The following is a 24,519-nucleotide window of genomic DNA, read 5'->3' on the forward strand; positions in this document are numbered from 1 at the left end:
TATACAACAAAGTAAAAACTAATTAAATATCCAGCAATTTGATGATAATGATGATGTTTGTCATCCAGAGGATGACCACAATGAACTTTTAGGTTCCATCTGAAGTTCTGAATATTAAACCTGCCTATAATCACAGTAGTAACACTTTTGAAGACTTCCCATTGGTTAGCTATTATACTGCAATTATACTGCATGTTTTCCACACAACAAATTATTTTATCAAATCCTCATAATTGTCCTATGAAGTTCATATACAATTATCTCCATTTTGAGAATATAAAACTAGAACTCAGAGTTCATTCGTCTTATACTAGAATCTGCTCTGAGTGATCTGTGTTATGCAGAACTGATCAAGGACACAAATTCCTAACTGGGGGAGAATTCATAGTGTCCCCCCAAAAGCTGTAAATACAACACATTGGGTTGTTTCTTTAATGGCCACACATGCTTTCTATTCGTTTCTTTCTATTAATGCCTAAAGCCATACAGTTGGAGCTCTTTGAAATCAAGTTACACAGGGAGAAACAGTAGAACTTGAAATTCTTTAAGAGATAGAAAGAGAATTGTGCTCTTTGAGTAAGACAACCCTAGCCGTGTTCCTGCTGAGCCCAAAGCATGTAAGTTTTAAATAAGGAAACCAAGCCCAGATTCTCAGCAGCTTAGGAAACATGAAATGGAATTCACGTGGACTGAGACAGAGTTTAGAAATGGGATGAAATGTGCAGTCTCCTGTGATCAAAGTTTTACAGGATTATTTTACTCTTCTTTCCTCAAGCAGAATCAATCTTAAGTCTCTCGTTATACAATAAAAAGTTTCAATTAACAGGTGGACACCAGACAAGTTGGGTTCTCCATATACTGCAGCTAGTATTAATGGTATAAAGGAAACAGGATTTTGGAAGATATTTTAAAGGACCATGGAAGGTATGTTAAAGAGACAGGGTGTTTGGGATTTGAATGTATAGGATTGAAAAATGAATGCCTTAGGTGTGACTCTGAGCTCTATAATGGTCTATGTGATATGTGCAAAGCGACTTTAATCTCCTAAAGGTTTTTAATATGAGGTTTATAAAATGGAATAAATAATATTCATCAATAGGTTGTTTTAGCATTGTAGGAAGCAAGATGCATAAAACACATAGGCCAATGCCTGGCACACAAGTCAGCTACTTCATGATTATGAGAAGAATGAGGCATAAGAACATGTGTATGCGAGAGTTGTCATTCACACATAGAGATCTAGTGTGTAGATATTAATAAAGTCCTTTTATGCACAATAGCTTATTCAGGTCTTCTACAAACTGGTTATCATTTTACTATTGTGTGTGGCTCTGCCATGGGAAAGACACTGCCACTCCAGATGCCCAGGGAGAGACCTATTCCCTGGATCACATTCTCATCAAGTCCTGCTGAGAATTTTCTGGTGATTGGTGGGAGGCAGAGGAGACCGGTAGGTTCTGGGGGAAGAAGATCTGCATGTGGAGCCCTGTAACTCCACTGACTAAAGGCAGCTGGAGAAGGCACTTTCTCACTCTGTCCCTTTGAAATGATACTCATAAATTAATCCATGAGGGAAAACAGAATTAGTAACCAAGAGCCGCATGGACTACAGAAATCTCACATAGCCCCGCTGTGAGGAGACTCTAACATGAAAATTTGATGCTGGATGTCTGTCTCTATCAGAACAAAGTGGAAGAGACTTGCTCAAAATAAACAAAGAAATAAAAAGCTAACAAATTATCAGAGTACCCAGACAAAGCAGAACTGGGAAGCTCTTTATGCCACTTGATGCTGGCAGTCAGTGAGGCAGAAAGAAGAGGCCACAGTGAAAACACACACGGAGTCACATGGAAGTAGGTCACACTGACCTGGACACTCTGGGAGCTTCAGAGTATGAAGATGACAAGGTTCCAAAATAAACACAGCTGAAAATGTCCAAGGAGACACAAATCAGAGAGGTATATCACTAACGAAAGGAAAACAGGTACACTCAAGTATGCTCAAGTTAGAATATAACGTAGAAATATTTGAAGGAATCAGATCTAACTGTACAGGAGAGTGACCTGTTGGCATGAGCAAGACACAATACGGAAGTAGAATGTATGGAAAAACCACTTTTATTTTCAAAGAAGGAAGTCCTGTAGCAAAGATGAAATCAAAATTTGCATTTCAAAATTGTCTCTGCGGTCCTGATCTTCTCATTCTGGTCACCTTAATTTAATCTCTATAATAACACCTAACTGGTCTCCTTATCCATCTCTGATTTTAACTTCTCATATCTACCATTCTTCCTAAAATATACAAGTGGCGAACACACTGAAATAAAAGTTCACACACACCACTGCAAGATGTGCCAATAAGGGATGGAACAATAGTAAATGCACAAGTTCTTGTACATTTCATAGAGGAAGACCAATTGTTTTCTTAAATTGATATGTGCCAAAGATGAATAAAATAGATTATTTAAAGATAAAAATAGAGCCCCTAGAAAAACCGACAGTATAAACTTACCAAATTAGCAGTGGTGACTCATTACATATTCATATACACAAACTAATCAATGAAAACACAAACCACATAAAGCAAACAGCAAAGGACATAAAAATAAATAAATAAAGATATGTGCTCATACAATAAAATAACAGAAAAACTAAAGCATGTTTACTTACTATGGCAACAAATATAAATGCCATGAACTCAAATATTAAAGAAAAAGACTTTCAACTACGTTCAAAAACTTAATTCCAACTAAAATATTTTCTGCAGTCTGAGACATACATGTTTTAACATTCAACATTTCAGAACTCAAATGTTGGACATTTTATGTTCAGGTTTCGAGTGAAAATGAACCTTTGTTTTTTATGAATAATTGCTATTCAACTAATGATAAATTGTATAATTCTAGGAATTTTAGAACATAGTAAATGCTGTCAGATTTAAAACAAAATGATTCAAAAAGATTCAGAGTGAAATGATGGCTAAGTTTTACCATGCAAATGAAAATTAAAAGAGTACAGAAGTTGTGATATTAATACCAGACAAAGCTGAATTCATGTAAAAAGAGCATTAAAGAGGATAAAGAGATTAACTTAATAATCCACAATTAAGACAGAAACTTGAACATCTATGAAACAAGCAGCATATTATAAATGTACTTAAATTTTGTTAAAAAGGAGACATTCACCTAAATACAATGGGAATGGAAAACATTAAAGCACATCCTTTAACTCCTGTGAGTTCAAATGAAAAAAATTAGGATAAAGAGTTGAAATAATGTAGGAAATATGTTTCATCTAATATATCTCATAATCCATAGTCTAAAAATGGCTCTATGATTTCTTTTAAGCATGCATAAGAAATTTATAAAAATTAAATTTACATGAATTAAAAAGCTAAGAAAGTCAAAATCCTAAAAATAATTGGTCCTGATGATGATAGTTAACAATAAAGTATTATGTTCTTGAAAATTTATTGATAAAATAGATGGTAAGTATTCTCACCACCAAAAAGATAATATCCAAGCTGACGGATATGTTATTAGCTTGTGATAATCATTTCACTATCTATACATCAAAAATATCAGACTGTACACCTTAAATATATAGCTTTTGTCAATTATACTCCAACAAACTTGGAGTAAAATAAATAAAATCAATGGCTCAAGTTATGTTACTCAGAATTAATCGATTCATGGACTCTTTATTTAATCCACTTTTTCAGGCCCATTGCTACCAAAACTCATTCATTTTTACAACATACTATGAGCTGTTCTTGGATAGGAAGAATTAATATTGTCAAAATGGCCATATTACCAAAAGCAGTATACAGATTTAATGCAATTCCTATTAAAATTCCAATGACATTCTTCATACAAATAGTAAAAACAATTATGTAATTCATTTGGAAAAACACAAGGCCCAGAATAGCCAAAGCAATCCCTATCGAGACAAGTATGGCAGGAGGCATCCCAATACCAGATCTTAAATTAAATAACAAAGCTATAGTAACAAAAACAATCTGGTATTGGCACCAAAGCACATATGAAGATCAATGGAACTGAACAGAAGGCACAGAAATAAACCCGCATAAATACAGTTATCTCATACTAGACAAAGGCGTCCTAAACATGCACTGGAGAAAAGATAGCCTCTTCATCAAATGATGCTGGGAAAACTGGAAATACATAGGTAGTAGAATGAAATTGAACCACTCTCTCTCTCATCCTGCACAAAACTCCACTCAAAGTGGGCCAAGGACCTAGGCATTAGACCAGAGGCCCTGCACCTACTTGAAGAAAAAGAAAGCCTAAATCTCCATCAGGAATCGACTTCCTCCACAAGACTCCTAAAGTACAAAAAGTGAAATCAAGAATCAATAAATGGGATGGCATCAAACTAAAAACCTCTTCACAGCAAAGAAAACAATCAAGAACATGAACAAAGAGCCTACTGAATGGGAGAAAAATTTTGCCACCTTCACCTCAGATAGAGCATTAGTCTCAGGATATACAAAAATACTTAACGCCATAAAACAACTAAAACAATCAATAAATGGGCAAAGAACTAACAGGAACTTCACAGAAGAAGAAATAAAATGTTTAACAAATATATGAAAAAAAGTGTTCGACATTTTAGCAATTGGAGCAATGCAAATCAAAACTACACTGAGATTCCATCTCACTTTCAGCAGAATGGCAATTATCAAGAATACATGGGGCTGGGGCCATAGCTCAGTGGTAGAGCTCTTGCCTCACATGTGTGAGGCACTGGGTTCGATCCTCAGCACTACATAAAAATAAATAAAGATATGTGTTCATTTACAACTAAAAATATTTTTTTAAAAAGAATATAAATAACAATAAATGTTGGTGAGGATGTGGGGAAAATGGTTCGCTCATATATTGCTGATGGGGCTTCAAATTGGTACAACCACTCTGGAAAGCAGCATGGAAGTTTCTCAGAAAACTTGGAGTGGAACCACCATTTGATCCAGTTATCCCCACTCCTCAGTATATACCCAAAGGACTTAAAATCAGTATACTATAGTGACACAGCCACATCAATGTTTACAGCAGCTCAATTCACAATAGCTAAGCTATAGAACAAACCTAGGTGTCCTTCCACAGATGAAATGATAATTGTGGTATATATACACAATGGAGTATTACTCATTCATAAAAAAGAAATTAATTATGGCATTTGCCAGTAAATGGATGGAACTGGAGACTATCATGCTAAGTGAAATAAGCCAATCCCCAAAACACCAAAGGCTAATGTTCTCTCTGATATTCAGATGCTGACTTATATAGGCCTACAGGCAGTAGGCTGTGAAGGTTCACTAGATTGGACAGGGGGAATGGGGGTAAGGCATGGGGGATAGCAATAGGAAAGACAGTAGAATGAACTGGACATAACTTTCCTGTGTTCATACATGAATACATGAGCAGTGTAACTTCGCGTACAACCACAAAAATGGGAAGTTATACTCCACGTATGTATGATTATGCCAAGATACATTCTACTTTCGTGTAAAACTAAAAAGAACAAATAAAATTTTTTTTCTTTAAAAGCCAGCCTTAGCAACTTCATGAGGCCTTATGCAACTCAGTGAGACACTGTCTCTAAATAAAATACAAAAAAAGGGGATATAGCTCAGTGGTTGAGTGCCACTGGGTTTAATCCCTGGTACCAGAAAAATAAATACATAAATTAATTAATTAATTTTTCATAACAGTATAAAAATAGTCTTAGTAAAATGAAGTTTACCAGACACATAAATGGAAGATGGAATATAAAACCTATATAAACTAAGATTTGATTTAGCAACAGTAAGTCATGTAAAAATTACACACTGGAAACTGGTTTTAGTAGGTAGTAAGTTTATATGATTCAACAGTGTGCAGTGCTGTTGTCGAAAAAAGCTAATTCCATGTTCCTGGGAGTTTGGTAACTAGAATCAGAGAAGCGATCTATTCCAATTTCAGTTTGGGAAGAGAAATGTTTTTATTGACCTCTTTATAGAGTGAAGAGGGCACTGAGTTCCTTGTCACCAGAAATGTTTGAGAGGAGGCAGAACTATGGTCTGGACCATTTATTCACATTTCACAGGATTAACCCCACACTGGAATGTCCTTGTGGTCTGCAGTTCACATCAATGGTCAAAGAGTGTGTGCCTCCCTGGGCACTCAGGTTCAGCCAATGCGACTGTTCCTTACCTGAACACACCGGGGGAACTAACTTCTTATTTCCTTTCAGGCCACACCCTGGGCACGCTTGCGCCCACAGATCCTGGTCAGGGAGAAGCAGACTGCATGGAAATTGCCACACGACAGTGGCAGTTGGTAAAATCTCTCTAAGGGCGACATAGACCTGAGTTGTCTCAGATGCCTGGCATATTTATGGGCCTGACACCAGGGTGGGGAAGGAAAGTGGCTGGTCAGGAGCATATTCACAGGCAAGTGCCATTCCCAGGGAAGGGAAGACCTCTTACAAGGCAAGGGCCATCAGGGGAGGCATCTCCAGCGTGACGCTGGCCACCCACAAACTGCCTTCTTCTTTTGCCTTTTCTGCTAAGATAGAAGGAACGTGGCCAGTTATGGAAACGAGACGCCAGGGCCTCTTTCCTCTCTGTATTTTCTTCCCCAAAGTCTGCTAGGATAAAAAAAAAAAAAAAAAAAGGACCTGAATCTCTGGCATGGCTCTTTTAGACCACTTGAGTGAGTGGTGCTATCTCAGGCTCCTCATCTGGAACTTTTATGCCTTTACAAAGACATGGAGTCCGTCAAAACTACCTAAAATGCTGAATTAAGAAACATTCCAAGTGTGGTAGGAGAAATTATAGTCAACTTTGAGTCAAAAGAAACTATTATCCTTGTGAGTTTGGAGAAACAATCTTCCCCAATTCAGACATCCTACTGTAAAAGGGGAGTAATAAAACCTATCTCGTTACCTTATTTGCTAATTTCAAGAAGCAAATGAAGTAAGAGACATGACGAAGGACTTACAAACTATAAAATGCCACACAAATATAAATTAATGAAACAAAGTAAACCCACTAAGTCATCTGATCTCCTTTCATCAACCCCAGGAAATGGGCAAGTTATCATTCCCTTTTGTTTGGCAAGAGGCAAAATAGAAACTAAAAAGGAACAGACTATTTGCTTAAAATCCTTCAGCATGGAGGTTTCTCGGAAAACTCGGAATGTTTCCAGTGGAACCATGAAGAACAGCCCTTTCCCTGTTCTTTATGGATCCAACAGCTGCCCAGCCCTCTCCCTGGCTCCTCTCCCTGCTTCCTCTACCCCATATTTTATTTACCTGCAGTAAAGAATGTGTACTCTTGAGCTGTCTTGAGCTTCAGCAAGTAGGCTACCCAAGCAAGTTGAGCATCCTGTGTCCCATCCCCTCCCAGCTGGCCACCTGTACTGCAAATGCTTTTGGTTGTTTTCCCCCAAATCAGCTTCCACCCTTTTTTGGCGACACACAAGCCCCTTTTCCTCTGACCTCAGGCCGGAGGAGCTAATAGGACAACAACAGAAAGACCAGAAGGTGGGAAGAAACAGGGATTGGGACATCTGTCCCCCAGAGATCTCCCAGTCTCAGCACTGTAGAGCTAATCATGGCTGGATCCTCACAAGTTCCACTCTTGTCTAGAGCTCCTTCCTCAGCGACAGGTCTCCTGGGACAGCGTGGACACCAGGTCCCCATGCTCACCCCTTGCTCTTCAGGCCTCAGCAGCATCGTGAGTCTCTACCAGTGCTGATCCTTGGCACCCCATCATCTTTCTCTGGGTGCCTCAATCTAGTCCAACCCATCTCTAAGTGATGCCTTCATTCCCTTCACTTAAAAAAATTTCATTTATAGTAGGTGCGGAGGCGTACACCTGAAATCCCAGCAGCTCGGGAGGCTGAGGCAGGAGGATCATGAGTTCAAAGCCAGCCTCAGCAACTTGGCGAGGCCCTAAGTAACTCAGCGAGATGCTGTCTCTAAGTGAAAAATAAAAAGGGCCGGAGATGTGACTCAGTGGTAAACAGCCCTGGGTTCAATCCCTGGTACCAAAAAAGAAAAAAGAAATTTCAGTTAGGCATGCCTTCTGTCTTCTGTTAGGTTTCTGATGGAGAAACTCCTGTTTTCCAAACTACTTGTTCATAGGCCTCCTGGTACATTTTTACCACCATGTCTCCAATTCTTCTCTGAGCAAGTTCCTCATTTTATTCAGATTCTACCAACAGGAAGCCACAAGCCACTTCTTTCTCCCCCCAGGTACTGGGTCACCATGGGTCTGCACCTGCCGTTTCCCTGTTCTTTATGGATCCAACAGCTGCCCAGCCCTCTCCCTGGCTCCTCTCCCTTCTTCCTCTATCCCATATTTTATTCACCTGTAGTAAAGAATGTGTACTCTTGAGCTGTCTGCTGTATAATTTGGGTTGAGAAACAGAGCATTAAGGCACTCCTTGTGTCCCTCCGGGGAAACACATCCTATTCCAACAGTGTGCTTCTTTCAACTCTAAATTTGTAAACTATCCTTTAAACAAAAAGGTAATTTCTGCAGAAAAGGATAAAAAATTGACCACCCTATCAGTTTTGCCCTCAAGGTTACACAGACTATTCCTGCAATCAAGCCCATTCCTTCAAGACTAGATCACAACTGTTACTGGGCACAAAGGGCTGCTAACTATCTCCAAGGCTGCAATAAATCAGTGGCAACCCTGTTTTCCACCATCAAAATTTACAACGGACACAGACACAATAGTCATTTGGACCTCCGGGGTGCCTTCTCACTAAAGACCCTGAGTTCGGTGGTTACACATAACCTGTAATAATGGCCTTGTCTTCCTAGAATGTGATTGAAGAGAAAGAAATAAAAATACCCTTGACTCCTTTGCATCCAAAGGCTGACATAAAGTTCAGGATTTTAAGCCCTTTTCTCCTCTCCTTGCTGTGAAAAATAATGATCTCTTGATCTCTGATTGTCATTCAAACCATGGGCCCACAAAGCCAGCATCTGTCACCTCATTGGCCTTTTCTTCCTAAATGTACAGCCTGTCACCAAAAGGGAAATGGCACTGCTAGTGAGGCTTTCCAAACCGTGTTGGCCATGAAGCACTGACGATAATTACCAACAAAGTGAAACTTGTGCCTAAAATGTTGACTTCACTGGCCTACAAAATAACTGGTATTTTTCTACCGTTCGGGAGTCTGAGACTTTATAAGTTATTTTATGACATTTTGGCTAGTGATCACAGGTACAAATCACCCATGCTCAATTAAGGAAAGATGAAAGTTCAGCTTTCTATAATTAAACCAATAACTTGTTCATCCTTGGGGCTAGAATTAAATATTAAGGATCTGTGTCTCTTGCAATCCTCCACCAAGAATTAAAGAAGCAAATGCTGCTATCACCCACTGACTTCCTATCAAGACCTTAACCATATTGAAAATTATTCATGATGAGACTCTTAGACAATAAAATAAATCATTCTCGTCCTCTTTGGGCTGCTTGCAATAAATGAGTTTCTTCTTCACTATGAGGTTTTTGAATAGTGGATCACTTAGATCATTCTTGGTAAGTCAGTCCAAATATTTTCTTTAGATTATGCTGTAGATATGACATGAAATTTGAGGACTTAAAAAAATACTTGAGGAAGTATTTTAGCATAATAAATAAAGCCCAACGACCAATCTTGCAACTAATTACCTTTTAGCTTTTATTTCCACACTTTTATTTCCACACTGGTAAAATGCCTTGTGATGGGAAGTTTCATGTGTCCCCTGTACTAGGCTGCTGTCCTCACTTTTTCAATCAAATACTGATCTAGGTATTGCTGTGAAGGTATCTTGTAGATCTGGTTAAAGTCCATGGTCAGTTGACTTTAAAGCAATTATTCTAGATAATCTAGGTGGGCCTGACTGAGTCAGTTGAAAGTCCTTAAAAATAGAAATGAAACTTCCCTAAGGAAAAAACTCTTCCTGTGCCTTCAATTCATGCCCTAAAATTACAGATTCCCCTTTCTGAGAGTCCACCTGAAAGACTTAGGAATTGCTTAGCAGCCTCCACTTGTATAAGCCAATTCCTTACAATATATGTGTGCACCTACCCATCTTACTGGTTCTTTATCTGGTTATATACTGACTGATAAATAAGAATAATAATGCCTATTCTGTAGCAATACTATGAGGATAAAATGAGATCATGCACATGAAAATTATGTTAACACAGAATGAAATCAGGAAGCATATGTAGAATTACCATTTGATATGACTAACTCAAATCCAGCTAACAACTCCATATAAACACTGCTCTTTCCTAAAAGATCAGACCAAATCATTGTAATTTCCAAATACTGCAAATCCTGTCACATGCCAAGGCTACTTTGCAATACTACCAAACTCAGCTTCACAGATTTGAAGACCAAGACAGATTGTCACACCCAAAGCCACAAGCATCCAGATGTGGTAGTCCCAGTGAAACCCAGTGAACTTGAGGCAGAGTGTCTTTGGGGATGGATATCAGAGGTCAAGTCTAAAGTGTAGGGGTAAGGTCTATGTTCAAACAGGAAACTGGACAAGGCTGAGATGAAGGTAGAGAACGAGTTCAGAGTCAGAGCTACAGGACTGAAAGTTAAATGAACTTGGTAAGGAAGAGGGAGGGATCTGCTTCCAGACATAGCTCGGCTCTCGAGGAGCTGGGTGAGGTGAGGGGCTGTGAAGGAGGGACTCCCGGCCCAAGTGCTAAGCCGAATGAACTTCAGGCTCGGTGGCTCCCATGCTAAGAATCTCATGACAAGTGGGCACCTTGTAAGAGACATGGTCACCTAACTCGTTTCTTCCTCCAGGTCACACAGCTAGGTTATGTGTCCCAGCCTCCCGTGCAGTAAGATCTGGGTGTGACACTGGGTTTTCACCAGTGGGAGAGGGTGGAAGTGATTTTTCCATTGGCAGAGCCCACAAACACCTTCCCACAATTCCTCTGGCTCTTTGCTCCTCTAGTAGAGTAAAATGGAGCCAGCCCCGGGACAGCCTTAAAAGCCACTTTCATTGTATTCAGCCACTGGTAGTTTGGGGGTGGGGGTTATCTGCCAGATCAGCCACTAACAAAATCTATTACCAAATTTGGCATGCTGTTGCCACAAAAACTTAAAATGCACAGCATTGGTTTAGGCAGCAGATGGCAAGGAAATTGATAGTGGAATCCGAAAAGATAGAAACTCTTGCTCTTTAGTAACAAAACAACCTGGCGCTGAAGGGTATCATCTAAGCCAACCATCAATTTAGAGGCTTGTCAGAATAAGACGATGGCCACCATTTAAATCTTTATGAAGGATTTCCCTCTTTCCTATCTATTTCCCACTCCCCACTTTACATTCTCTCATCAGACTGCTTATCCCAGTGGATGCTACCACCCTTTCCTCTTCCCATGCAAATCCTATTCTTCCTCAAGGACAGAGCAGGCCTCATATCCCCACAGTACTTCCAGAATTCTTTAACCCCTGGTGATGCTATCCCTTCTAAATATACTATTTAGATCACAAATTTGGATATTAAATCATATACTGTCCTGCACTTTCTTGTGATACGCTAGTGAAGCTGTAAACTTGTTTGGGGAGGGATCAAATCACATGGTAACCTTCCCCCACCTTGATCTTGGCAGAGCCTTGAAAGAGCATAGAGTCGGCCAAAAATGTATTGTAGTTCACTCTATCTTTCGTTGTAAGCAACAGTCAGCTGACACGTTGTGGAAGAAAAGATGCTGATATAACACACTGGGAAAGGCAAACAGATGTCTTCTGAACATCAGTTCCAAAGGTGTGCCGATGTGGTTGCCTGGACCACTCTAACAAGATACTAGAGCCACACCCAAGCTCCAGGAGACAGAGTTGCATCATCTACTAGCAGTTTCTGCAAGGGCATTGGGTAGGGATATGGCAGCATCAAGTTTTACCACTTGGTATTATAACCAGTGAGTAGGTGTTAAAACCCTCAAGGCTTGTGTAACCGAGCACCTACCTGACAACAGCAGATGTCACATTGGCACCTCATTAATATTATATTCTTAATCTTATGTCCCTATATCTTCTCTTTTCCCAATTTTCTTCATCTCAGTGAATGGCACTTGGTAAATTCAGCTGCTCAAGGGAAAATTCAGGGTTTTGCCCTGGATTATTCATTCCCTTTACCTCTCTCTCTCCCAATATCTTGCCGATTCCTCCCTTCCCTGTGTCTCTCTTGGTCTTGGGGATGGAACCCAGGGTGCTTTACCAGGAGTTACATCCCAGTCCTTCTTATATTTATATTGGGACAGGGTCTCACCAAGGTACCAAGGCTGGCCTTGAACTTGTGATCCTCCTGCCTCGGTCTCCCAAGTAGAGGGGATTACAGGTATGTACCACTGCACTTGGCTGACACCCTATCACTTCTATCTCCAAGATAGAGATTCACTTTGTCCATTTTGTTTCCTCTCCTCCACTCTATCACCATCTCTCAACCAGACTACTGAAATAGACTCTTAACCGAAGTTTAAACTCCTAACTGGTCTCCCTGCTTCTATTCTGTGTGAAACGGCAGAATGATCTTTTAAATCATTAATCAAGTTTTGTCATTCCGGCACTTGAAACTTCCCAGTAGGCTTGCTTAGCTTTGTCTTTACAATCCAATTTGAACTTCAGAAAGTGGCCTGAACCTTATACAGTTTGCCTTGTCCACCTCTCTCTGACCTCATCTCAAACCAATGTCACCCTGGGTCACTGGGCTTCTGCCACACTCCACTATAAGCACATTAAGCATATTCCTCCCTTTCAAGCTTTGACATTGAATTTCTTCCATCTGGAGCACTGCTGCCTTAGATTTTTGCTGGTACCTTTAGATATTCCAAGTCTAGCCTTCAATGCCACCTCTTCCGTAAAAACTCTCCTGACCACTTTATAAAATATCCCCCACCTAAGCTCACTGTGTTCATCAGTGTACCCTGTTCACCTTTGGAATTATTCTTTTTTTTTTTTTTTTTTTTCATTTTATCTGTCTCCCTCACCGCATCATTAGCACAAATAAGAGCAGGGGCCTTTCCCAATGTCTTCCTTGCTATATCCCCAGCAGTGTGACCTTCGTCATCTCATTAGCCTTCTCAACCCTTCTGTTCACCATTTTTAAGATAAGGACTGGAGATTCCAAGTTCAATAGAGACAGGCTCTGACATTCTTTGCATCTGTGGTTCTAAGGAGAGTTGAGAGCCCAGAGCTTCCCAGATGTTAACATTTCTAAATGCATTTTTTAAATGGAGTCAACCCTCTTGGGCAGCCCAGTGGGGAGGTCATAGCCAGCCAGCAAGAAGGAAGTCGGGTAAGTTGAATCACACAGTTCCTTTGCCATGCCTCTCCACCCCTACTGAGGAGATGCAGATCATTAGGTACTAAATGTGTAGTGACTTGTCACCATTAATTGGTGGGTATTAATACCATAAGGAAACAGTACATCTCAGGCTGGACTCAATGACGTCAGCCCTTTGCAGTAAGACAAAGCATTAGGAGTTTGAATCTAAAGCAGTACAAAAAAAAAAAAAACCCAGAAATTATGTTTTCCCTGCTGGTAAAAGTAAACGTTGGTTTCTAGTTATATTGAGCATTTCCTTAGTTACCAGGATCTGTGCTAAACACTTTATGTACCTTTATCATTTAATACTTATCATAATCTCACAGAATAGGCTCTAATATCATCCTCATTTTTTATGAGTGGGGTAACTTTTATACAGAGAAAAGATGTACCTTGCCCAGGTTCTCAGGACTAATAATGATGGATCCTAGATTTGGACTGGAGCTGGTCTCATTCTGAACCCTGTGATCTTAGCTACCAAGTAATGCTGCCCATGTCTTATTATGATGATTTCATCATATCATCACAACTCCTTTTACTGAAATGTTTTCCATCCCTCCAGTCTGAGCCAAAATGCCATTTATTCCATGAAGCCTTTCCTAGCTCTCCAGACAGACCCACTCTGCACTCACCATAGAGAACCAATCACTCGAGGAAAGAAGATCACTAACTAAATGTCATTGAACACATCCTATATGTAAGGCACTGTAATGGACAAAAGCTTCTGTTAATCTCACAAATGTCCTGGGAAAGAAGCTTTAGTATCTTCTTTGGAAGTTAAATGACTTGAGAAAGGTAGCAGAATCAGACTTCAAAGGAGCAGAATCAGACTTTAAACCAGGGTCTGCCTGATTATCAAGCTGAAAGCATTTCTTCAAAGTTGCTATGAGATCTTCATTATACCCCAGAAATAAATCCATATGTTATAAACCCTGATAAGATCATGTAGCTCTTCTTTATTTTTGTAGTTCTTTTGCCAGTTATAATTTCACACATTTGTATGATTAATTTAACTTTCTTTTTAGGCCTAATTCCATGAAGAAATTACCATATTTCTTTAGCTCTGCTAAATCCTTAGCACTTGGCCAATTTAGGAGTCATGGACCTAAACAAATATGTTTTAATAACTAAATGAACTGTGTTCCTTTTATTTTCACATATTTAATATATAAATACAGCCCATCCTTGCTAGACTGTAAGTTCCCTGAGGCAGGTCACCTGCCTAATTTATACAAGTCCCCCAGAATGTCCTGTACATCACAGAAACTCAATAAGCATTTATTAAATGACTTTGCTTATCAGTCTGTATCATTTGAATTCCTATATTAGCCAACGCTCCTAGGTGGGCACTGGATAAAACCATAGAGTGAGGGGCTGTGGCTGTATCATTGGTAGAATGCCTACCTCGCAAGGGTGAGGCACTGGGTTCGATCCTCATTGCCACATAAAAATAAATAAATAAATATATTGTGTCCATCTACAACTAAACAATACTTTAAAAAAAAAATCATAGAGTAAGAAGGCCACATCATTCCTGTACCGAAGTTTGTAGTCTAACCGTTATAAGTCTGAAAATCAGGAGAAGAGAGCTGAAACCTGAAACTCATATTGCACAATCAGAGCAGGTCAGAAGAGCATAAATCCTGCTGCTATTATTAGGAACATCTTGTTGCATGAGAGGGAAGATGTGTTCCTCACACTGCATAGACATTGCAGGCTGGCGGAGGGTGTCGCTCTGTGCCATCCTACTTCTAGGACTCAAGCTAACAGTGTCACTCGTTGAGATGCCAGAAGAAAATGGAGCAAGGCAAATTGTGAACAGCTGTTAAAGCTTTCACCTGTAAGCGGCCGACTCTGACCATGTTTGAGGAGGTGAGCAGTGCCCTCCCACTCCACAGCAGGAATGGAAGCCAGAACATTGGGTAGGTGACACTCGTGACCTCCACAATAAAAGTTTGCTTAGAAGGAAACGTTGAGAAGTGATCCATTTAGAACCCGGCAAAAAATAGAACCAAAGCAATATATTGTTTCTAAACCACTAAGATGGCTCATCTTTCCCTCAGCTCTTGAACAGTGGCTCTCTGGGCATGAGTGTCCTTGTCTGGAAAATGGGGGGCAAGGGATGGAATTTCAGAGCTACTATGAAAATGTGATGATATATAGAAAATCACCCACTTCAGGGCATGACACCATTTATTCCTAATTATTAATCTTTGGGGAAATAAGTATTGTCTTTGAGACACAGGAAATACTAATTCCTCCAGTTGTTGAGATAAAACTACCCGCTCACCTTCTAAGTTCGATGATTTTATTTTGTTGATATTAATGATCACCTATTTTTAATACCAGAACTCAGATAGTTTGGAAAAGGATAAATGTACCATATTCTAAGGAAGGAAGTTGAAGAAAACTGGTAAAACAACTGGAAACCACCTGTCCGTCCCAGGCAGACCCAAACACCTCTGTGTGGAACTGTACAAGTTACCCCAATTCCTCTATCCTTCTGCTCCATCCCCTATCTTCATAGCCCTCCTGTGCACGGGGCTCAGTGTAGGACCAAAGCGGTGCATATTTCCAGGGCTTCTCCTATGGCTAGGCCTCGGGAGCAGCAGCAAGAAGCAAGGGTTCTTGCTGAAGATGCACAGGGACACTGCTGTCCTGCCATCCTTGCTCAATCATGTGTGTGATTCAGGAGTTTTAAAGGGCAAATAGTCCCAAATTAGATACTACTACATTCCCACTCCTATCCATAAATCCATAGGAATGTTCTCAGGATAAGGGAAGCATGGGTTAAAGTTGTGATCTTTTTAAATAGATGTACCATGTAAATACCTATGAAAGAGCAAGCACCCCAGTCTTTTCTTCCCTCAAATTCTCACTGAGAGTCCCCAAGGATCAGGCCTGATGCCAGGAAAGTAGGCTATATCTGCTAGTGATGGCAGAAGTCGGGCAATCAAAGACCACTGCTTACATGTTGTGGGGGGGGGGGGTGGCGGGATGCAGCGCCAGGGATTGAATCCAAGGGTGCTTAACCACGGAGCCATATCCGCAACCCTTTTATTTTATGCTTTTTAAAAAAATTTGAGACAGGGCATCACTAATTCCTTAAGGCCTTGCCAAGTGGCTGAGGCTGGCTTTGAACTTAGGATCCTCTTGCCTCAGCCTCCTAAGTCACTGGGATTCCAGGCGTGTGCTACCATGTTGGCTTCCTTTTCACGCTAATGGAATGAGAGGAATGGAGGCTGGCTCCCACCAGGAAGAGACCTGGCCTTATGGGTTCATTTTCCTTCCTTCTATCCCTGAAGTATAACTAATAAACTGGCCCAAAGTGAGTTCAATACTGAACTTAGTATAATGAGTGACACAGAACAAAAGAGAATCAACTAACCACCATGTGGCACTTTAATTTAGAAAATGTTTTTGATCTTCTGTCTCAGTCGTCTGCATAGCAACCTGTGTTTGTTTCCCAGGACTGCCGTATCAAAATTCCACTAACTGGTTGGCTTCAAACGATAGAAATGTATTCTCTCCTATTTCTGCAGAATGAGAAGTCCAAGATAAAAGCACCAGAAAATTTGGTTTCCTGGTTTATAGATGGTTCTTCTTTGCTGTATTCTCACAGGGCAGCCCTCTGGGGGACCCCATTCATGAGGGGACCCCCACAACCCATTCACCTCCCAAAGACCCTACTTGCTAACATCATCATCGTAGGGATTAGGACTTGAACCTGTGAATTTGGGGGTAGACACAAACATTCAGACCACAGCAAAGGGGTGGTAAGTATCTATCCTCCTCTTCCTGGAAATGACCTGTGAGTCAGGGCTAGCTCTCTGGTCTGGACACACAAGCTTGTTCCTCCTCCTATCAGATGCTTGTCAGAGAAAGTGCAGCTCCTGGATACTTCCAGGGACACTACTTTAACACCAAACTACTGGGGAAGCAAACGTGCTCCTCTTCAAATGCAAAATTCTTAATCTAGATGCTGATTTGAAAACACTGCTTAACAATCCATTATTTCATTGGCACCTGTAGTCCACTGTTTTTGCACATAAAATCTGCTTCTTGCTATACTGCTGAGAGACAGGCTGAAAAATTATTATTTGAAAAATGAGAAAATAAGGATCAAAAAGGCCAAGAGGAATGCACAAATTTGCAATACAGTCAGTTTCGAAGTAAGGCTAGAATCCCGGAATCTCTTCTTCCTCTGAAAAGCCTCTATTACCCTCCTCTGTCCACGGTGACATAACCTTGGAAACTGGAGAAAGAGTAGAGTCATACACAAGATTTCAGAGCTAGAAGGAAATTAATCCTATTCCATACAGAAGAGAGAATGGAGGACAAACAACTCCCAAGACACATACTAAAATATTGAACAACTGTCACTGCCCCCACACAATCTGTGTCAGTTAATGATTTCACCTTTCTGGGTCTGGGAAATTTGAAATATGCATAAGCTTAGGGGAAAAAAATAACAGCTATGAAATCCTTCCAACAAAAAGTAAAAGCTACATCATAATCACTGGCTCTGAAGTAATTTGGAAGCCCTACAGTCCCTATTCTGCAGGTTAAAAACAGCCATCCTTCACGAGATTAGTCTCTACCAAATCAATTTCCAAAACAATCAATAGTAACACACTCAAAAGAGGAGTGTCTGAGAAATAATAAAGACCGATAAAATGAATCACATCAGAGAAAACTCAAGCATAACCTTTTGAGCAATACCATTTGTTTAGTTGATGCTCTGTAAGATAAATAACTTTAAAATAAATGAACACAGACCAGTAGTGATAAAAAGACTGTATATGAGCATAATTTCAACACAGATCCCTAGGTTGGCTTTCAAAGCAATCACACCTTCCCCTGAAATAGCACAGCTTCAATTTAAAGAATGTATCACATAAATGAAAACAAATGTTTTAAAATTTCAATGTGGGGTCCAGTAATAATCAAAGAAAACAGAAAATTAGTAGAAACTGAAAAATTTGTTGACTGTAGCAAACAATCCCATGACAATCCACCACCTTGTCAAATAATATTTCTTTTATTGGAGCTCTAGCATCTGTTTGAAATCTGTCCAAAATGCCGTAGCAAACAGTTCAATGTTTTATTCAGGTATATGTTTTTGTGCCGGATTTTAAAGAATCTTTACCCTCTGCCCTCCATTTATCTGTCACAGTCTCTTAGCATCAAGAACATGCCTCTTCCTGGCGCCATGTATTATTTATAAGATACATCATGCCCAACGCAGCTAATGCACTGAAGGCCTGTCATCTCTATACCCAACCTTCTTGACCCAGAATCCCAGAGAAACTGATAAATAAGCAACTAGAGCAACAATAGCAATGACAATAATGATACTACTTAGCAAGTACTGAGCTTTTGCTTTGTTCCAGGCACCACATTAAGGATTGTATGCATAATGCTATTTCATCTGCACAACTGCAATACAGATATTTTGATCATCCAAATTTCACTCGGAAGAAAATTGAGACTCAGAAAAATCCTCAAGGCCACACAACTGGCATACCCTGAGATCTTCCTGATCCCATTGCCTTAGGAACAGCATTAACCAATACACTGGGAGGCTTCCGTGGCCACCTCTTCTCAGGACCTGTGGGCGAAACAGATACCGCAGTGGAATGATGGCCCTTTCTTCGCCCAGTGAGTTGCTGATGCCCTCCTGCTAACCTGCGGACTGCACACAGCAACAAAGAATTGGGAATGGCTGGAAAGTGTCATGGTGTGTGGCATCGACATAAAAAGAAATAGAAAAAAAATATGAAAAGGAGAAAAAAAAAGTACAGACAAAATTAGAAAAACAATGTTAGCTCAATTTTATGAAGTGTTTACTAAATTCTAGATACTCTACTGAATTATTTTCCTGTGTTAATGAGCTGACTCCTCATGATAGCTCTGATTATTTACCTATATTGGAGGTTCTGCATCTCAGAATGCAGAAATAGGCCTTGATGGGCTATCACAAGGGGTTGGCAAGAATGAATTCCTTCCTGCAAGCCCTAAGGGAGAATCCATTATTTCACCTCCCCGGATCTCCACATCCAGGGGTTCTTACCCTCCTCCTCCTTTGTCTTCAAAGCTAGCAACATCAGACCAAGTCTTCCTCATGAAACCATCTCTTTAGTTTTTTTCAGTTTCCTTTTACACTTTTACGGACTCTTGTCCATATACTGGGCTTGTTCCTATAATCCAGGATACCCCCTTTTTTTTGGTGGGCTGAGTAGCAACCTTAATTTCATCTGCAATATTAACTTTCCTTTACCATATAACCTAACACCTTGACAAGTCTGGGGGATTATGATATAGACATCTTTGGGGTGCATTATTCTGTATACCATAGTCTGCCTTCTGAACCCCCAAAATTCACATCTGTTCCAAGATATAAATTCAATCATTCCTGTCATACAGGATTATCTGAACTTTCTCTATTGGAGCCCCTGCCATCAAAACTCAGAAGCCAAGTCAATTCATTTGGTATAAAATAAACCAGAATTTTAACACTAAGATATTAACCGTGTTTATCTCTGGATGGTGGAATTAGGAGTGCTTTTGGTTTCCCTCTTACCATGTATTCCATAATTTGTTACAACAAGCATGAATAGCTTTCATAATCACAAAAAAAGTTATTAAAAAATAAAATAAGTCCAAATGAGAGCCAATAGAGGAATGTGCAGAGTAGCGAGGGAGCAACCAGAGTCACACCACCAGCTACCCTGAGGAGGGGAGGGAACTAAAAGCCCTCACCTGAGAGTGCGTTTGCCAGGTGGACAAAGGGTGGAGTCTTGTAAGCCATCCCAGACAAAAATGGTGTCAGGGAGATAAACTGCAGGGCCTGGAGGTTGGTTATTGGTGCAGTTTTGCCTCCCCTTGCTGTCACTCACTGCAACCAGCGTGAGTCAGGGGAGGACAGTGGCTCACAATGAGAGGCTTAGATCTGATGAAAAGCACAGGAGGATCCAAGGCCAGTGATGCACAGAGGTAGAAGAAAGGCCAAACTTGTAGATTTGTGCAAAACAGAAGAAAGAGCGCAGAGAAGCAAGTTCAAGTCCTGCCTTCACAATTTACAACCGTGCTAACTTGGGCCACTGTGGTCACCTCTCCAGCTCTCCATTTCCATAACTCTAAAATATCAATGAGACTGTCGCCCTATGTTCCACCGGGGTGTCATGGGAACAAATCACACAGTGTGTGTGAAGAGCACTTACCGAACCACACGGGGTCACCATGGAGGAGGAGGGAGGAATCTGTGACCAATAAAGTGGACGCTAAAGTGGCCCAGTGGAGTGAGGAGGGAAGTTGCAGGGGAGTGGCAGGTAGATGGGCATGTGACTAACTGCTGAGGACAGATAACTTCAAAGATATCAACATGGAGAAGCTGATTAACTTGTCTCAAACCACACAACAATAAATGATGGGGTTGGAACCCTCTGGATGGGCTGGGCTGGGGTGTGGCTCAGTGGAAGAGCACCTGCCCAACAAACTGGACGCCCTGAGTTCAATCCATAGCCCCACAAAATGAATTCCTTGAACCCTCTGGCTTCAAATTCTGTACTCTTTTCTCTGTATCACTTTATGACACAAGAAATTCAAGGGTTTGAGTGGCAGAGTAAGGATTAGAGACCAGATCTATAAATAAGTATAATGGGGTGTTTTCTCCGTTGCAAGCACTTTGTAAAAAATACTTCACTAAATTTCCCCCATATCGTATAAAATAATTGTCCCTATCTTTATAGAGGAGGATACTGAGGCATCAAGAAATTAAATGAAACATAAGACCACAGAGATAGGAGATACTCAAGCCAAGATTCAAATCCAGGATGTCACCAGAACTTGTATTCACAAACACCAGGCTACACTGCTCATGAGCAGGTGTGCACACACATGCCTTCTGCCAGACTGCCCTACACCTACATCCATTATAAAGGGTCATATATATAATAAATGCTCTTGAACTATTTGTTAAGTTCAGAAAATGCTTGTGCTTCAGGATTATCTTGGAGCATGGTTAGAGGAAGAAGTGGACATTCTGGGTAACTGGGTATGGAAACCCCAAATCCAGAAGGGACAATTGAAATGGCCAAGGAGGGACATGATAAAGAAGGTGTCGGGGTCAAGAAACCAAGGGAACAGGTGGATCCTTCCAGGATGGGGAGGGAGATTGGGTGGGTTAAAGGGAACCCAAGGCCAAGGAAAAGGAGGGATTGAGGAATCACGTAGGAGATGAGTTCCTAGAGATAACATGGCAACTTAGTATCTCTAATTATACAAAAGAAAATACAAAACTGAAGAAAATGGGATTATTGGAAACAAATTGGGTCAAGCATGGTTCCTCAAAAGACATTCTAGTAGAAAATAAGTTTTCAACACATATTCAAAAAAGATTTAAGCAAAAAACACTCAATAATTCTAACCATTGACCCAGTGCCCCTTTACCAGGAGTCAGGTTTAGTTATTAGCTTTAATTCTGCATTTCATTTTCAATTTATGAGATGTGAATCTGGGAGGCTTTTTTGGAAACCAAGGAGGTAAGATTACTCTAGCAATTACTCCCTAATAATATATTACTGCACTTGACAAAATAGGTAAATAAAAATGCTTTTCTTTTTACTAAAGAGGGTGAGCTGTAAAGAGGGCATTTAGGACAACATATTGGAAAGACTGGTTTCTCTGAGTATATACTACACTTTTATGAGCCATTTCTATAAGCCTCTAGAATAATCCCATGTTATGGTTTGAATATGAGGTGTCCCCCAAAAGCTCAAGTGTGAGACAATACAAGAAGGTTTAGAGGAGAAATGACTGGGCCATGATGAGATTAACTGCATGGTACCTAAAAGAAGGTAGGGTGTGGCTGAAGGAGGTCGGTCATTGGGGGCATGCCTTTGGTGTATATATTTTGTATCTGGCGAGAGGAGATCCCTCTCTGCTTTCTGATATCATGTGAGCCGTATCCCTCCACCACACTCTCCCCCCATATTGTTCTGCCTCACTTTGAGCCCTGAGGAATGGAGACTGCTCTATTTAGACTGAGAACTCTGTACCACGAGCTCCCAAATAAACTTTTCCTTCTCTAAAATTGTTCTTGTCGGGTCTTTAAGTCACAGCCACAAAAAAAGCTGACTAAAACATCCCACAAATATACTCATGTTAAAATCAAATGGAAAGGCAGCACGGCTTCCTCCAAAGAACTCCAGCCTGTCAAATTCAACAAGACACTAAGAGGGACAGACAATGGCATTCGGTAGGAGAGTCACATTGCCTTCACCGGAGCACCCAACATAACATGGTTTGCCATCTGAGATTCCTAGAAAGCAGTGTACTTTGTCTACACCGTTGCCCACTTCAACTGCCCCTTCTATTTCCTGCAGGAAAACAGGCCCTTGGAAATGGCCATTCTGGCAAGGAACCCATAAGTCCTCCACCATCTTCTTTAAGACACCTCAAAGGGCAACTCCACAATACTGAAGAAGATGGTGCAAATAGTTTGGGTAAGACTGACCACACAGACCTCTTCAAGCTCTACAAGTATTTCAACAAAATAAAGAGGTAACGTTGGTATCTGCCCCAAAGTCACTCATTTGTTTTATTCAACAAACTTACCTCTTATTGGGTGGCAGAATCAAAACAGTGAGCAAAAATGGAAACAACTCCTTCACCGAGTTCTAGTATGGAGGGAAGACAGGCATTTGTGTAATAATCACACAAATAAATATAAAACAGAAATTATCATTGTTTTATAAATTTAAAAGACATATCTGTGGAAACACTTTTGAACTGAGCTCTGGAAAGTAAGTCACAAGTCATCAGGGCATGAGAGGAGTGGAGTACTAGACAAGAAGAGTCTTCCTAGAAAAGGAGAGACGGTGTGCAATGGCTTTGCAGCCAAAAACACCATGATGTATTCAAAGCGCAGGTTCCTGGAGTCCAGAAAGAATGGGGGCCTGGGGCATGAGCTGAGGCTGGAGAGAAAGACATCATCAAACCATGCCAAATGGAGGACTGGGGTTCTTCCAAAGCAGTAGGAAGGCACTGAAGAAGAGGTTGGTAGAGAAGGCCTGAGATGCATCAGATTCACATGGTAAAAAATCCTTCTGGCTGCTCAATGGTAAACAAATTGGTAGAGGCAAAAGAGAGTGACAGAGCAAAAGAGGTGGGGTTAGGATAGAGACTAAGGGGTTTCTGAACTCCCATGATCTCATGTGTACACAGAGTATCTAGACGGAGCAGTGGATGGCAGTCATGTAATCCATGTTTGTTCATGTCAGAAGAGCACTGTATGGTGCTTGTCAGGTCACAGGCTGGTAAAAGCACCGACTGTCCAGCCAGGATTCCTGGCTTTGAATCCCAGAAATGTCACTGGGCACACTTGTACAAGTTTTATAATCTCTCTGCCTCAGTTTCTTTTACCTATAAAATGAGATAGTGCTACAGGTTCCCAAAATCATCAGGACCTCGGGTTTCTTAAAATTCATAACTTTTGGACTTTTAAAAGGTGTGATATTACACTAAGTATTCTGTTAACACTTCCTGCAGAGTCTTGGGCAAGATCTCATAATCAAACACATTAATATGTTTTGAAGCAAAATGTATGATTACAAACACTATGTGGGCTAGATAAAGACTATAATAAATAGACTCATGTCACTTCAGATCAGGTTTTGCATTCGAATGAGTTTGCCTCAAAGTTTCTTTAGATTATGTTTTTTTTTTCAGAATGTTTGGAAATTCAGCATTGCAAATAAGGGACTATGAACCTACAGGATCTCCTTTCTAGAGTTTCTAGGAGGAATAACTTAGTCGTTTTTTAGTTCCTTGGACCAGTGCCTATAGTAAATGCTATAGAAGCATCTGTGGAAGAAGTAAAGCTCTTGTGCACCAACTACTGGCTGTATGAACTTAGAAATTACTCATCTGTCAAATGCAAGCCACGGTAGGATGACCTCTGAGGTCCGTCCATTCTCAAGTTCCCAAGACACTGGAGTATCCTGAGGAATGTCTATTTCCATCTCTTTGTGGAGAAGTCAGAGGAGGACCCTGAATGCACTCCTGTCCAGGTAGTGATGATACCACAGCAGTTTCACACCCTGCCCTCCCACGGCTTCTGTCCCACTGGTCGGTACAGTCACAATCAGACCCT

Source organism: Urocitellus parryii, chromosome 16 (genome assembly GCF_045843805.1).
Source record: "Urocitellus parryii isolate mUroPar1 chromosome 16, mUroPar1.hap1, whole genome shotgun sequence".
Classification (NCBI taxonomy): Eukaryota; Metazoa; Chordata; class Mammalia; order Rodentia; family Sciuridae; genus Urocitellus; species Urocitellus parryii.